Genomic DNA, 16,197 nt, shown 5'->3' with positions numbered 1-16,197 from the left:
ATTCTTCTGGATTTCTATCTGTAGATTTAGAATCATTTCTAATTTTTCATTTATTTTGTCGTTTTGCTCTTGTATTTTCTTCCAAAATTCTTCTAGGGTTTTGTCTGTGTTTTTCTTGGTCTGTCTCTCAATCCTTTGAAGATACATAGATATAAGTCTTTTTCAGTCCTTCTCAGGGAGTTCCAATGCTGTATCTTCCTCAGGGTTGTGTTTTGGGTCTGTATCCTGGTGCCTTGCTTCTTCTGCTTTATCTTGCTTCTTTGTGTGGCCTGTGATGTTCTGTTGTCTCTGAGGCATTGTGACGTTTTTGTGTTTATATTTAATTGGTGATTATATGTTGTAGTGACTTGCCCACAGTTTTCATTTTCTTTGTTTTGTTTGTATGCTATCTACAGGCAGGGTACTGTGCTGTGCTCCTTTACTCACTAGTTTACAGCACTTATACACTCACCGCCTGTCTCCTTTCCTCTGTCAGCCTCTTGTATGTCCTTGCCGACCCTGGCAAACAGAGCCTGTTCTTAGGTCCCTGGAATCCGAATGAGAATACTGTCACTTTAAAATCCAAAATGGTTGCTACTTGTAAACATTCAAAATGGCTGCACCCTCGGTCACTTTAAATATCCAAAATGGCTGCCACGTGTAAACAATCAAAATGGCTGTGCCCTCTGGACAGCAGAAAGTCCACAGCTCATGTTGTCTCCCTCCTTGATGTTTCCCTTCCTAGTTGTAGGCCACCAGAGCAGTTGTCCTGCAGCCCTTGGTGACTGGGACTTATCTTAAGGTCAATTCTCAGGTCCCAACACCATTTGGAAATATTCAGGCTGTTGGTCTTGTCAGAGTAGCTGACAGTCTACACTCCAACCATCTCTGTACTCACTGTTTTCATTCAGGTTTCTCCACTAGTTGGTGCCTAATCCACTTCTGTATAGTTCCTTTCAAAGCTCAGGGTTCCAGGATTATCTTCTGTATCTCTGTCAATTGGATTTTCTTTTCTTTGTTGAAGAGGGTTGGTGTTGCTTGTCTGCCTATTCCTTCATCTTACTGGAAGTCCTGTTACATTGATTTTTGTTCGAATCTTGATTATTTCCTTTTTTCTGGTAACTGTAGACTTTTCTTACTGTTCTGTTTCTAATTGTTAGAATTGTTGATTTAAAGATTTGATTTTGGCTCTTTCTTCTTTTTTGATGTGTGCATTGATTGCTATAAATTGGCTCTGACCACTGCTTTTACTGTGTCCCAAAGATTTTGGTATGTTGTGTTTTCATTCTCATTTGATTCAAGGAATTTTTTCATTTCAGTTTTTATTTCTTCTCTTGCCCAGCCTTTCTTAAGGAGGGTGTTTTTCAGTTTCCATGTGTTTGCTCTTTTCCCGTTGGTCTTCCTATCGTGGATTTCTAATTTTATAGTATTGTGATCTGAAAAGATGCTTTGCAGTATTTCAATGTTTTAAATTTAGTAAGGCTTGCTTTATGACCTAATATATGGTCTATCATGGAAAATGTTCCATGTGCACTGGAAAAGAATGTATATTGTACTGTTTTGGTGTGAAGTGCTTTGTATATGTCTATAAGGTCAACTTGGTAGATTGCATTGTTTAGTTCTTCTGGATCTTTGTTGAGTTTCCAGATGTTCTATATTTCATTGAAAGTGGTGTATTAAAGTCTCCTACTATGACTGTGGAGTCATCTATTTGTCTTTTCAATTCTATTTAAGTCTAATTTATGTATTTTGGGGCTCTTTCACTGAGTCCATAGATATTTATTATGGTTATGTCTTCTTGTTCGATTGATCCTTTAATCATTATATAATGTCCTTCCTGGTCTCTTGTGGTAGTTTTTGTCTAAAGTCAATTTGATCAGAAATTAATATTGATTTGATTCTATTCCTTTGCCCTTTCAATGTGTTATCTATTACTGAAAATATAGTATTAATCTTCTTGATTTCTATCTGTAGATTTTGTATCATTTCTAATTTTTCATTTATTTTGTCATTTTGTCCTTGTATTTTTCTTCTGAATTTGTTCTAGGGCTTTGTCTGTGTTATCCTTGATCTATCTCTCAATCTGTGGAAATTGCCTAGATATAATTGTTTTTAATTCCATATCAGGGAGTTCCAATGCTGCTTCTTCTTCAGGGATGTATTCTGGATCTGCATCCTGCTCCCTTGTTTCTACTACTCTGTCTTGCTTCTTTGTGTGGACTGTGATGATCTGTTGTCTCCAAGACATTGTTTCTTTGTTGTATTTATATTTAGTTGGTGATTGTATGTTGGACTGATTCACCCAAGGTGTTTGTTTTCTTTGTTTTTTAGATATATCTGAGTAAGCAGGGTACTGTGTGCCTCTATTTGCTAGTTGGAAGCACTTTTGCACTCACCAATTGTCTCCTAGTGGGTGTGATAGAGAATGAGAATGGCTGCACAGATCTCTTTTTAACTGTTTGTGAAGAGTAGTTAAGGGTGAGTCAGGCTCTTATTGGTGGCCATGTATTGTTGGCCAGTTGGTGCAGAAGGAAGTGGTGGCTATCACTCAATAAGTGGAGCTGCAGGAGGTGTGGGTATGGTTGGATTGTATGGGCACAGTTGCTGTCTCCAACTCAGGTAGGCAAAAACAGCAATCATAAAGCCATCAAAAAGGTAAAAGCAAGAGGACAAAAAACACACACTGCATAAACACACAAGAACAATCAGAGAAAATAAAGAAGAAGAAAGGCAATAAATGCAATAAAATATTTAAATAAATACTTTAAAAAGCCTACAGAAATATGAATAGAAAAATGGGGGGGGGATTCCTGCAATATCTGGGGAATGGGGAATAAAAGAAGTAGAGTAGGAGAATAATGAAGAAAAAATAAAATAAGAAAAATGCAAAAAGAAAAACAAGGAATGGGGAGAACCACAAGAAATGAATAAATGGGAACAAGGAAAAGGGAAGAGAGAAAAAGCCAAAAACTAGAATCTAGGAAAGGAAGAAGAAAGAATGGTAACAAAAAGGACCAAAAAAGAAAATAATAATAATTTTAAAACAGACAAAAACAAAGAAACTAAAAGAAAAGAAAAAAATTTTTGGCAGGGTGGGGAGGGGCACCCAGGCTCAGTCAGAGCACACAGACTGGGATGGAATTCCTGCCAGGGCAGAATGTGGGTGGGAGTGAGGGATGGCTGCACCTCCATTCAGCGAGTGTGTGGGGTATAAGAGTAACAAGGGGAATGTCACACCTTTCCAGTCCTCAGTGTCTGGAATGTCCTTGTGGTCCCTGGTAAATGGACCTATTCTTAGGTTCCTGGAATCTGAGAGAATGCTGTTGTTTTAAATATCCAAAATGGTTGAACTCCTTGTAAACATTCAAAATGGCTGCACCCTCTGGACAGCCAAAAGTCCACAGCTAAGCCTGTTTCCCTCTTTGCTGCTTCCCTTTTACTCACCAGCCACCAATGCAGTCCTCCCTGCACGTGTTGGCTATCAGAGATGATTTTTAGGTTAATTCTTAAGTCCTAACACCACTTGGCCATATCCAAGCTGTCAATGCTGTCTGGATCTCTAATAGTCCACAGCTCCATATGTTTCCCTTTTTGGTGTTTTCATGCAGGTTCTTCTACGAGTTGGGGTTTAGTCCACTTCTGTATCCTTCCTTTCAAAGCTCAGGGCTCCAGGATTGTCTTCTGTATCTTTGTTAATTCGTTCCTCTTTTCTTTGTTGAAGAGGGTCTGTGTAGTTTGTCTGCCTATTCCACAATCTTACTAGAATCTCCTCTGTATATCACTCACATTATTGATTTTTATAAGTTAAACCAACTTTGCATTTATGGAATAAATTCCATGTGGTCATAATAGATTATACTTTTAATATGTTGCTGGATTAACTTACTTATAATTTATTTAGAATATATTATCTATTTTCCTGAGAGATACTGACCTATAATTTTTCTATTTTTCAGTGTTCTTGTCAGGTATTGATATCAGCATTATATTGACTTTATTAAATAATCTGGGAAGTGTCTCTCTCTTTTTCTGTTCTCTACAAAAGTTATTATGTAATTTATATATTTTTTTTCTTTACTGTTTGGAAGAATTCTACCAGTGAAGTTATATGAACCTGAAGTTTTCTTTGTAAGAATATTTTAAATGAGAGATTCCATACCTTTAATGATATTTGTGCTGTTGTTGCTATATGCCATCGAGTCGGCCCTGACTCATAATGACCCCTCCTTGGGTTTCCGAGGCAGTATCACTATGGAAGTAGGATTGCCCAACCTCCTTCTGAGGAGTGGCTGGTGGGTTTGAACCACCAGCCTTCTGGTTAGCAGTCAAGTGCCTTAGGCACTATGCTACCAGAGCTCCTATTTAATGATATAGGACTGGTCAGATTTTCGATCTTGTGCCAGCTAAGCAATTTCCCACACACACACACACACACACACACATTTTATCTGGTAGCTTAGCGCCTAAGGCACTTGACTGCTAACCAGAAGGCTGGTGGTTCAAACCCACCAGCCACTCCTCGGAAGGAAGATGGGACAATCTACTTCCATAGTGATACTGCCTCAGCAATCCAAGGAGGGGTCACTATGAGTCGGGGCCAACTCAACAGCACATAACAACAACAACAACACATTTTATCTAAATTGTTTATTGGTATTAAATTGTTAGTACTATCATCTCATTAAGGAGCTCTGGTGGTATAGTGGATAAGGCATTTGGCTGCAAACCAGAAGATCAACAGTTCAAACCCACCAGCTGCTCTATAAAGATTTATAGCCTTGGAAGCACAATAGAGGGTGCTATGAGTTGGAACTGACTGAATGACAGTGAGTTTGGTTTATCATCTCATTATCTTTTTGCTTGCATAGGTGTGTGTGAGGTTCCTGGGTGGCACAAACAGTCTGCATTTGACTCCTAATCTAAAGGTTGGCATGGCAGTTTGAACCCACCCAGTGGAACCATGGAAGAAAGGCCTGGCAATCCGCTTCCATAAAGATTATAGCCAACAATGGAGCAGTTCTACTCTGTAACACATAGGGCTGCCATGAGTTAGAATCCACCAAATTTAACAGGTTTGGTTTTTGGTTTATTATCCCTTTTATGCCCATTGGTAATTTGTTACCAGTGGTAATTTGTGTTTTCTCCATTTTAATATCATTTTTGCTAGTGATTTATTAACTTCATTAAACTTTATAAAGAGTTTTGCAAAACTCTTTTGCTTCATAGATTGACTCTATTATACATTTACTTTCATTTTCATGGATTTTTGCTTTTATTTTTAGTATGCCTTTCCTTTTACTTTCTTAAAATTATTTGCTCTTCTTTTCTAGCTTTTGGAGATAAAACTTAGGAATTTGATTTTCAACTTTTTTGTTCATTTTTTCTCTTTTTTTACATTTTTAAAAATTGTTGATAATGTGCACAGGAGAACATACACTGGTTTAACGACTTATACACGTACAATTCAATGACACTGATTACATTCTTCAAGTTGTACAGCCATTCTCACTTCCTTTTCCAAGTTGTTCCTCCCCCATTAACATAAACTCACTGTACCCTAACATTCCTGTCTAATCTTTTGAGTTGCTATTGTAAATTTGATCCCATATAGATAGATAGATGCTCTTAAAAGAGTATAACCCTCAAGACAGACGTTCTTTACTTGTTAAGCTAAACTACTGTTTGATTTTAAGAAGACTTCAGGGTATATTTTTGGATTGAGGTTTAAAGATTATCTCAAGGGAATAGTGTCAAGAGTTCATACAGCCTCCATGGTTCCAGAAATTCTGGATTCCATGAGAATTTGAAATTCAGTTTTGCATTTTCCTCTTATGATCAGGATTATTCTATAGAATCTTTGGTAAAAATGTTCAGTAATGGTAATGGCACCATCCAGTTCTTCGGGCCACATAGCAAAGGAGACAGTTGTACAAGGAGGCAATTAGACATACATTGCTTTTCCTCTTCCTATCCCAGACTCGCATCCACTGTTGCTCCAGGCAAATAGAGGCTAATAGTTGTGCCCTGAATGTTGGCTTACAAGTTTTTAAGGCCCCAGGCACTAAGAAAAAACTAGCAAGTAGAACAGAGGCACAATATACATTATCAGGCTAATTAACTGAGATGTCCGCATGAAACTATGGTCTCAAACCTCCAAACTATGGAATCAAGTCCCCTGAGGGGTTTGGTTATATATAAACAGGCTTAGCAGCTATTCTCTCTCTCTCTCTCTCTTTTTTTGTCATTATTGTAAACGTATCTATCACACAACTTTTGCCAATTCAACTTTTTACAGGTGTACAACTTATTGATAGCAATTACATTAATCAGCTGTGCAAACCTACTCACAATCAATGAGATTTTGACATTACCATAAACTAAAACTTTGTGCTCCATAAGCAATAACTCACTCCTTTTACCTTCCCTTCTGCCCCTAGTAACCACTAATAAACGTTGGACTCTAGATATTTGCCTTTTCTTGTCTTTTTATATAATTGAGATCATATGATATTTGTCATCTTGTAATTTCAATTAGCATAGTATCTTCAAGCTTCATCCATATTGTTGCACGTATTAAATTTTTTTTCTTTTACTATCTGAGTAATATTCCATTGTATGTGGGTATAACATTTTGTCTATCCATTCATCTGTCGATGGGCAGAGTAAGATTGTTTCCACCTTTTGGCTATGTGAATAGTGCTGCAATGAACACTGGTGTACACGTTTATTTGCTTTCTTTCTAATGTATATATTTGTTATCATTGTTGTGGTTGTGGTTGTTAGGTGCCATTGAGTTGGCTCCTACTCATAGTGACCTCATGTACAATAGAGTGAAACACTGCCCAGTTCTGTCCCATCTTCACAATCGTTGCTGTATTTGAGCCCATTGTTGCAGCCATTGTGACAACCCATCTCATTGAGGGTCTTCCTTTTTTCGCTGATCCTTTGCTTTATAAAGCAGCATGTCCTTCTCCAGGAACTGGTCCCTCCTGATAACATGTTCAAAGGACATGAGACAAAGTCTCGCTGTCCCCGCTTTTAAGGAGCATTTTGGCTGTATTTCTTCACAGACAGATTTGTCTGCTCTTCTGGCAGTCATGGTATATTTAATATTCTTCAACAACACCAATTAAAATTAAAATGAAAAAACATCAATTCTTCCTTGTTCTTCCTTACTCATTGTCCAACTTTCACTTGCACATGAGGTCTTTGAAAACACCTTGTCTTGGCATCAGAGAGATGCACATCAAAATCACAATGAGATACCATTACATGCTCACTAGGATGGCTAAGATAAATAATAATAATAATAACAAATATTGGCAAGGATGTGGGGAAATTGGATCCCTTATCCATTGATGGTAAGAATTCAAAATGGAAAGCAGTGTGGTTGTTCTTTAAAAAATGAAAAATAGATCTACCATATAACCCAGCAATTCCACTCCTAGGTATATACTCAAAAGACTTGAAAATAGAAACTCAAAAAGAAATTTATACACAAATGTTCACTGCAGCACTATTCACAATAGCCAAAAGGTAGAAAAAAAAATCTAAATCCCCATCAACAGATAAATGAATAAACAAAATATAGTACGTACATACAGTGAAATACTACTCAGCCAGGAAGAGAAATGGACTTGATATATGCTGGGGTATGGATGGAGCTTGTAGACATTATGCTGAGTCAATCACAAAAGAACCAATATTGTATGACCTCACTTTTATGAAAAGACAAGAAAAGGCAAGTGTATGGAGAATAAGGTCTGTTGGTGGTTGTCAAGAGTGGGAGTGAGGTAAAGGGTGATGGAGGAATCACATTTATTGGGGGTAAGGCTGCACAGCTGATTGTTGTAATCACTTTCAATAAGTTGTACTCCTGCAGGGGGTTGAATTTGCAGAATCTGTGTGATAGATATATTTACAACAATGAGGAAAAAAAAGAAAAATGTAGCTGTTGAGGCTGCTTATGTGCAGCCAAATACCTCAGGGGATGTGGTTCCTTGGTTTGGAAGTTTTGGGTCATGGTTTCATTGGACATCCCAGTTAATTGGCCTAGTAATATGTTTGGTGCTTCTGTTCTACCTCCTAGTTAGTTGCATAGTTCTTTGGGTCTTGGAAGCTTTCGGGTGGCCATCCAAGGTGCAGCAATTGGTCTCTGTTCACCTGGAACAACAGAAGGAGGAGAGTCAGGAATAGGAAGACGATATAGATTGTGTGGCTATGGATGATATGGATTGGTTCCCTCTATGAAGGTCTGCCTCTTTTGCCATAAGACTAGAACTGAATGGTGCCTGGGTACCATTGCTGAATATTTTGATCAAGGATTCCATAGAATCCTGATGAAAAGGGAGAAACTACAGAACAGAATATCAAATTATCATGAATTCTAGACATTTTGGAGCCACGGAAGGTGGATGAACCACTGACACTATTGCCTTGAGAAAACCTTTAAACCTCAAGCCAAAAATCTTCCCAGGATTCTTACTAGAACTGAACAATAGTTTAGCTGAACTAGTGCAAAAGGTTCGCCTTAAACTTTGTGGTCTTTTAAGAACTGTCTTTAAAAAAAAAAAAAAAAACTGTCCTCAAGTTGATTCCAACTCATAGTGACCCCAACTGGGTTTCCAAGGTGGTAAATCTTTGTAGAAGTAGATTGCCCCATCTTCCTTCCAAAGTGTCTGGTGGGTTTGAACTTCTAGCCTTCTGGTTAGCAGTCAAGTGCCTTAGTCACTGCACTACCAGAGCTCCTTTAAGAACTGTCTATATGGGATCAAATTATGGCAGCAACTTGAAGGATTAGATGGGAACCTTAGAGGACAGTGAGTTTGTATTAATCAGGGAGGAATGACAGAAAAGTAAGAATGGTTGCACAACTTAAAGAATGTAATCAACATCACTAAATTATACACGTAAAACCTGGTAACTCGGTGTATGTTCTTCTCTGTATATTCTCAGCAGCAACAAAATTAATAAAATTTAAAGAATAAAATTTAAAAAGAAGAAAGGCAGAGGGCACCCTAGCAAAGACAGAAACAATCGAACTGAATGCATGACCACGCAAATTTATTTCCAAGCTTCCCAGGTAGCCATATGTTTAGAGAGGAAAGACTGAAAGTAAATATCAAACTCATTTATTATTTGTGCTATTTAATGTCCATAACTATTGTTAACTATTTAGTTGTAGGGCAACTGTATAGGCCAAATCATTCCCAACTCATCTGTCTTGGGTTTTTTTGTTTGTTTGTTTGTTTTTAATGAAGCCCTAAATTTAAAAAAATCTACCTACATTGCAAATTAAAGCTGCAATGAGATACTATACACTATGCACCTATTATCTAGAATTAAAGAGATTAACTATATACAAAGTGTTAGCAAATATCTGAACCAAATGGAACACTCATACATTGCAGGCAGGAAGGAAAATAATATAACTACCACAGTCACTTTGGAAAACAGCTTGGCAGTTTCTTGAAAAGTTAGACTTACAACTACCATATGTCCAGTCATACTATTTCTAGGTATTCACCCAAGAAAAATGAAAGCATATTTCTATAAAAAGACTTGTTTAACAAATGTTTATAGCAGCTTTATTTGTAATAGCCCAAAACGAGAAATAATAACAGCCAAAAACATGGAACAATACAAATGTCCATCAACAAATGAAAGGGTAAACAAATTGGTTTATGTCCAGTAATGGAATACTACTTTGCAATGAAAAATAATGAACTATTTATACATGCAACAACATGGATGAATCTAAAAATAATAATGTTGAGTGAAAGAAATTAGATAGAAATAGAGAATGTTGTTGTTAGGTGCCTTCAAGTTGACTTTGATTCATAGCGACCCTGTATACAACAGAACAAAGCACAACCCGGTCCTGTGCCATTCTCACAATCCTACGTTTGATCACATTGTTGCAGTTACTGTGTCAATCCACTCCATTGAGAGTCTTCCCCTTTTTCACTGACCCTCTACTTTACCAAGCATGATATCCTTCTCCAGGGAATTGGTCCCTTCTGACAACATAACCAAAGTAGGTGGCCGTTCTTGTTTCTAAGGAGCATTCGAGCTGCACTTCTTCCAGGATAGTTTTGTTCATTCATCTGGCAGTCCATGGTATTTTCAGTATCCTTCACCAACACCACAATTCAAAGGCATCAACTTTTCCTCAGGCTTCCTTATTCATTGTCCAACTTTCACATGCGTATGAGGTGATTGAAAATACCACGGCTTGGGTTAGGTGCACCTTAGTCTTCAAGGACACATCTTTGCTCTTCAGCACTTTAAAGATGTCTTTTGCAACAGATTTGCCCAATGAAATACATCGTCTGATTTCTTGACTGCTGCTTCCATTGATTTTGATTGTGAAAGCAAGTAATATGAAATCTTCGACAACTTCAATCTTTTCTACATTTATCATGATGTTGGTTATTGGTCCTGTTCTGAGGATTTTTGTTTTCTTTATATTGAGGGGAAGCTCTGGTGGTGTAGTGTCTAAGGCATTTGACTGCTAACTAGAAGTCTTGTGGTTCAAACCCACCAGCCACTCCTCGGAAGGCAGATTGGGCAATCTACTTCCATAGTGATACTTCCTTGGAAACCCAAGGAGGGTTCGCTATGAGCTGAATCTGACTCAACAGCAGTGAAGTTTTTTTTTTTTTTTTTTTTTTTTTAGGTATAATATATTCTGCAGACATCAGTTTTTAATCTCATCAGTAAGTGCTTCAAGTCATCTTGACTTTCAGCAAGCAAGGTTGTGTTGTCTGCATATCACAGATTGTTAATGAGTCTTCCTCCAATCCTGATGTTATGTTCTTCTTCATATAGTCCAGCTTCTCGGATTATTTGCTCAGCATACAGATTGAATAAGTATGGTGAAAGGATACAACCCTGACATGCTCCCTTCCTGATTTTAAACCATGTAGTATCCCCTTGTTCTGTTCGAATGACAGCCTCCTGGTCTATGTACAGATTGCTCATGAGCACAGTTAAGTGTTCTGGAATTCCAATTCTTCTCAATGTTATCAGTAATTTGTTATGATCCACACAATCAAATGTTTTTGCATAGTCAATAAAACACAAGTAAGCATCTTTCTGGTATTCTTTGCTTTCAGCCAAGATCCATCTGGCATCAGCAATGATATCCTTCATTCCACACCCTCTTCCGAATCCAGCTTGCATTTCTGGAAGTTCTCTATCAATATACTGCTGCAACTGTTTTTGAATTATCATCAGCAAAATTTTACTTGGGTGTGATATTAACGATGTTGTTTGATAATTTCTACATTCTGTTGGATCACCTTTCTTTGGAATGGGTACAAATATGGATCTCTCCCAGTCAATTTGCCAAGTAGCTGTCTCCCAAATTTCTTCGCACAGACAAGTAAGTGTCTCCAGTGAGGCATCCATTTGCTGAGACATCTCAATGGGTATTCCATCAATTCCTGGAGCTTTGTTTTTCACTAATTCCTTCAGTGCAGCTTCTACTTCTTCCTTTAATACCGTTGGTTCTTGATCATATGCTATGTCCTGAAATAGATGAACATTGACCAATTCTTTTTTGTACAGTGACTCTCTCTGTGTATTCCTTCCTCTTCTTTTGATGTTTCCTGTATCATTCAATATTTTGCCCACAGAATCTTTCAATATTGCAACTTGAAGCTTGCATTTTTTTCTTCAGTTCTTTCAGCTTGAGAAATGCTGAACGTGTTCTTCCCTTTTGGTTTTCTAACTCCAGGTCTTTGCACATTTCATTATAGTAATTGACTTTGTCTTCTCAAGCTGCTCTTTGAAATCTTCTGTTCAACTTTTTATCTCATGATATCTTCCATTTGTTTTAGCTGCTCTCTGTTCAAGAGCAAGTTTCACAGTCTCTTCTGACATCCTTTTTGGTCTTTTCTTTCTTATCTTTTAAATGACTTTTTGCTTTCTTCATGTATTATGTGCTTGATGCCATCCCACAATTCATCTGGTTTTCCATCACTGGTGTTCAATGAACCAAATCTATTCTTCAGATGATACCTAAATTCAAGTGGGATATAATCAAGGTCATATTTTGGCTCTCATGGACTTGTTTTAATTGTTTTCAGCTTCAACTTGAACTGGCATATGAGCAGTTGATGATGTGTTCCACAGTCAGCTTCTGGCCTTGTTTTTCTGAAGATACTGAGCTTCTTCATCATTATCATTAGATGAAAGGAAAACTGAAGACAGAACTATGGGGAACATCCATATTTAAAGGGCAGAAGGAGGTGCAGAAGAGGAGGGGTCTCCAAGACAATAAAATCCAGGAGATATTCTGGATTAAAAGCATTCTTGTTGTTATGTGCCGTCGAGTGGGAGTGGACTCATAGTGACCCCTCCTTGGGTTTCCGAGGCATATCACTACCGAAGTAGATTGCCCCATCTTCCTTCTGAGGAGTGGCTGGTGGGTTTGAACTGCCAACCTTCTGGTTAGCAGTCAAGTGCCTTAGGCACTACGCTACCAAAGCTCCCAGATAAAAGTATAGCAAGCTTCAATTGTTTATTTCAGATGCAGGCATCAGGATGAATGTAGTTCTCCAAATAATACCATTTGTTTATTTTCTGTTGAAATTGGAAGAAATCCATACCGTCCGGCTTACCCCTGATGTTTCAATGGTGCAGGAAATCAGCATTTCCTGTTTTCCACTTGGGTCTTGTAAAGAAAGCAGTGGAGTTCCACTCATATCACATTCAGATTAGTAGAAGCAAGCCCCTCACGGCAAACCTTGTGGATATCAAGGCTGAGATGTCAGTGAGCAGCTTACGCATATGCATGAGCCCTGGGAACAGGTACATGAAATCACAGAGACCAAGGCCCAATTTTTCCTCCTCCTTGTCAGTCCCAGAATAGCTGAGGAATAATGTAAAGAAAGGAGAGGAAAAGAACAGAAGAAGCTTCTATGACACTGTACACTCGCGTTTTTAAGTCTCCTGATCGAAAAGAAATGGATTTGCTGGGATGGATTCATCGTGCCTTATTCTGGCTTGTGGTTTTCTTCCCATGTCTGAAATCGTTCAAATATTCTCCCTAATCATGAGAATCTCCCCAATCTCACCATAGAAAATTTAGTAACCTCATTTTGACTTTTTCTTTAGAGAGGGAAAAATATATGTATATCTATTCCTTTCTTATCAGAAATGAGTCTAAAAACCGTGAAGGGAAGAAAACATGCTCCAGGTGAGGCTCGAACTCACAACCTCGGCATCACCCGCACATATACTGCTGTATAAGTACCGCGCGCTAACCGATTGCGCCACTGGAGCATGCTTTCCTTGCTTTCTCCGTGCGCTCTCTACAGAGTCACGAGCGCGCGCCGCCCCGCACCCAGCTCCCGCTTCGCGCGGGAGCCAGTACCCAGTACCCGCTGGACTAAGGAACACCCACCACCGTGACGGCTCGTGTTATAAATCACATTTTGATCAACTGGTTTACATCTCATCTGGGAGCGTGTAAATGGATGCATGAATTTTCTCCTGCGTCACCCGGAGCCCGCATTTCCTGGGGATCTGAGGATGCTTCTTTCAGAAGCCCCGAAAAAAAGCCGAGGAGAAAGGGCTGGCAGACTCCAGCTTCTCCTCCCAGAAAGAACTGCTTCTCTGGAAAACGCAAACTATTTGGTTGCAGCATGGAGTCCCGCGCACCGTCGCGCGAGCTCCTGAGGTTTCCTCCGAGACCCAGGGCCCGGAAAAGGCGACCCCGCTCGGCGCTCTCTCTGTGCGTTTCCTAACGCCCTCAGCCCTTCAAGCCTCGCTCCCGGCCTCGCCAACCAGCTCCTCTGGGCTGCCTGAGGGGTCTCCCAAGCCCCCAGTCAGACTGAAATCTCATTCGAAGTCACAGTCTGGCAGTCGTGCACCTCTTACAGAAACACTGGGCGAATAGTAAGCATGCCCTATTTGTGTGGCCCTTGACAGAGGTCAAGTCGCTGTCCACCGTGCGATCCTTCCTCTGACTTGACCTCCTTTAAGAGGTTCATTGCGAACAGATAGTTTGCCTCTGCCGCAAAGTGCCCACACAGGACTCTCTGGGGAAGCTGCAGCTGTCAAAAGGCAGATGCACCCATGAGATACGAGGCCATTTGGCCCTTGTGGAATAATTTCTATCAAGGAGAAGGAGAATTGTGTTAAAGAAGGGATAGCCTGCCTATTCGTTTGTTGTTGTTGTTGTTGTTATGTGCCGTCGAGTCGGTACCTAACAAACAGAACTAAGTGTGAAACAGGACCAGTGACCAATTTTCCCTATACAAGCACAGGAAAATACATTAAAATCCCAATGGCTATATTAACGTGTTGGGTTCAGCACATGTGTTTTTAATAATAACAATAACAAAGGTGAGGTACACAAAGATGCATGGAAACAGTCCAAAGGACTAGTGGACCATACGACCCTCAGCTTATATGACCATGAAACCAGAAGAACTAGATGGTGCGGGGCTACCACTGTCAACCACTCTGAAAGGGATCAGTGCAGGAGATTCTGTATACGGTGGGATAACAATGTGGAACAAAACTCAGATTTATAAAAAGACCAGGTTTACTGGTCTGATAGAGTCTGATGAGACTCCCTGAGACTAGGGCCCCTACTTACCCTTCAGGTCCGGAATTGAACACCCTCCCGTGGCTTCCAGCCGAACAATAGACAGGTATATAGGGTGAACATTTACATCAGGTAGATGCAGTCCTTAGAATGATCAATCATGAGAAAACAGAGAAACAGAGGGCAGTATTCACACATGAAGATAGCTCAGGGGGCAGGAATGCATAGGAAGGAAGGACATGGGGGAAGAGGTAACTACAGGGAGGCAGTGGGAAGAGAGCTGTTACATTGTGGGGAATTGCAGTCAATGTCATGAAACAAAATGTGTATGACCTACTGTATGGAAAATAAATTTGCTCTGGAAACTCTCACCCAAGTCACAGGAAAATTTTGAAAGAAAAAAAAAGTGAGGTACAATGGGAAGTAACATAGGCTCTTTGGTAAATGACTAACTCACCTGGAAATCCTCTCCTACACTTCCAATACAGAGTGCCAGAGGGAGAGATCTGGCTCTGCCTGAACCTCTAGAGATCATTCTCTAAGTAACAACAAGAGCAAGAATAGCTAACATTTGGGTAGAATTTCCCATGGGCTAGGCACTGCTCTAAGTGATTTATTTAAACTTCACAACAGTCATGGTGCTGAGTTCCCAGACCACATCTAGGTAAGAAGAACCAGTACTTGGGAAGGTAGGGGAAAGCAGGATACCACTAAAGTTCTAGTAGTGATGAATATTATTGCTCTTAACAAATGAAAATGAAATTTTCTAACATTGAAGACTATCTTCTACTCAATGATATTTTAAAAACAGTGGTTCTCACCCTGGAAGAACTTGGAAATTGCCTGAAATAGTACTCACGTACAATCCTCACCTCCAGAAATGGAACCCAACCTAGCCAATTAGGACTTGATTGGTTTAACTAGTTTCAAAATTTCCCCTTGATTCCAAATAAGAAGAGAAAATGGCCACCAGGCAATCTGAAAATTGCCAAAGATATCTTCCTTGTTTCTTGTTTGTCTGCCGTTACAAAATGCTTTTCACTTATATGGTGTTTCCAAACTCTGGTCTTTCAGACCAAGAGCTCCCGGGTTCATGAACTGTAAGAGGAAGCTTATGAGGTCATACACAAACTTAATACTGTGAAAACTTTGTTTTTTAACAATCGCAATGGTGCAATCCCAACAGCTCATGGAGATAACACAAGACCAGGCAGCGTTTAATTCTGTTGTACACGAAGGCACTGTGAGTTAGAGACCTACTCAGTGGTGGCTAACAACAAGCAACAACACATGAGAGGAAGAAACACTGGGAAGATTTTGTTTATTTTTTGAGAGTGGTGATGGAGACATGTGACTCTCAAGAATAACAGTGGTTCAATGCCCATAGTATGTTATAGGGGAAAAGAGACCCCAGATTCAAACGGGTTCAATGGAGATTTTTTTATTAAGCCTTACACAGGACAAAGACATCCAGGATGATGGAATCCATCAGCATGTATACAGTACAGAAAGCTGAATCAAGGCCACTGAGTCATGGCTGTGAGGCTAATAAAATATGATGGGAAAGGAGGCGGGGCAAGATGGCGGACTAGGCAGAAGGATTGCACAGACCCTCTTGAACAAAGAAAAGGGAAACCAATTAACACAGACACAGAAGA

General features: G+C 39.4%; 1 protein-coding gene and 1 non-coding gene across 2 annotated transcripts in view; both read right to left on the bottom strand.

The window, feature by feature from the left end:
- Positions 1 to 16,197, bottom strand: part of LOC103210983 — a 652,718-nt gene that overhangs the window by 158,146 nt on the left and 478,375 nt on the right. The gene's annotated exons all lie outside the window — the stretch shown is intronic.
- On the bottom strand, positions 13,176 to 13,269 carry TRNAI-UAU. Its single transcript has 2 exons — positions 13,232 to 13,269; positions 13,176 to 13,211 (listed from the first exon to the last, which is right to left on the bottom strand). It is a non-coding gene; the product is annotated as a tRNA-Ile (tRNA).

Source organism: Orycteropus afer, unplaced genomic scaffold, assembly GCF_000298275.1.
Source record: "Orycteropus afer afer isolate SDZICR_OR568_19922 unplaced genomic scaffold, OryAfe1.0 scaffold00684, whole genome shotgun sequence".
NCBI lineage: Eukaryota > Metazoa > Chordata > Mammalia > Tubulidentata > Orycteropodidae > Orycteropus > Orycteropus afer.
Note: the sequence above shows the minus strand (reverse complement) of the source record. Positions and strands in the feature narration are given on the sequence as shown.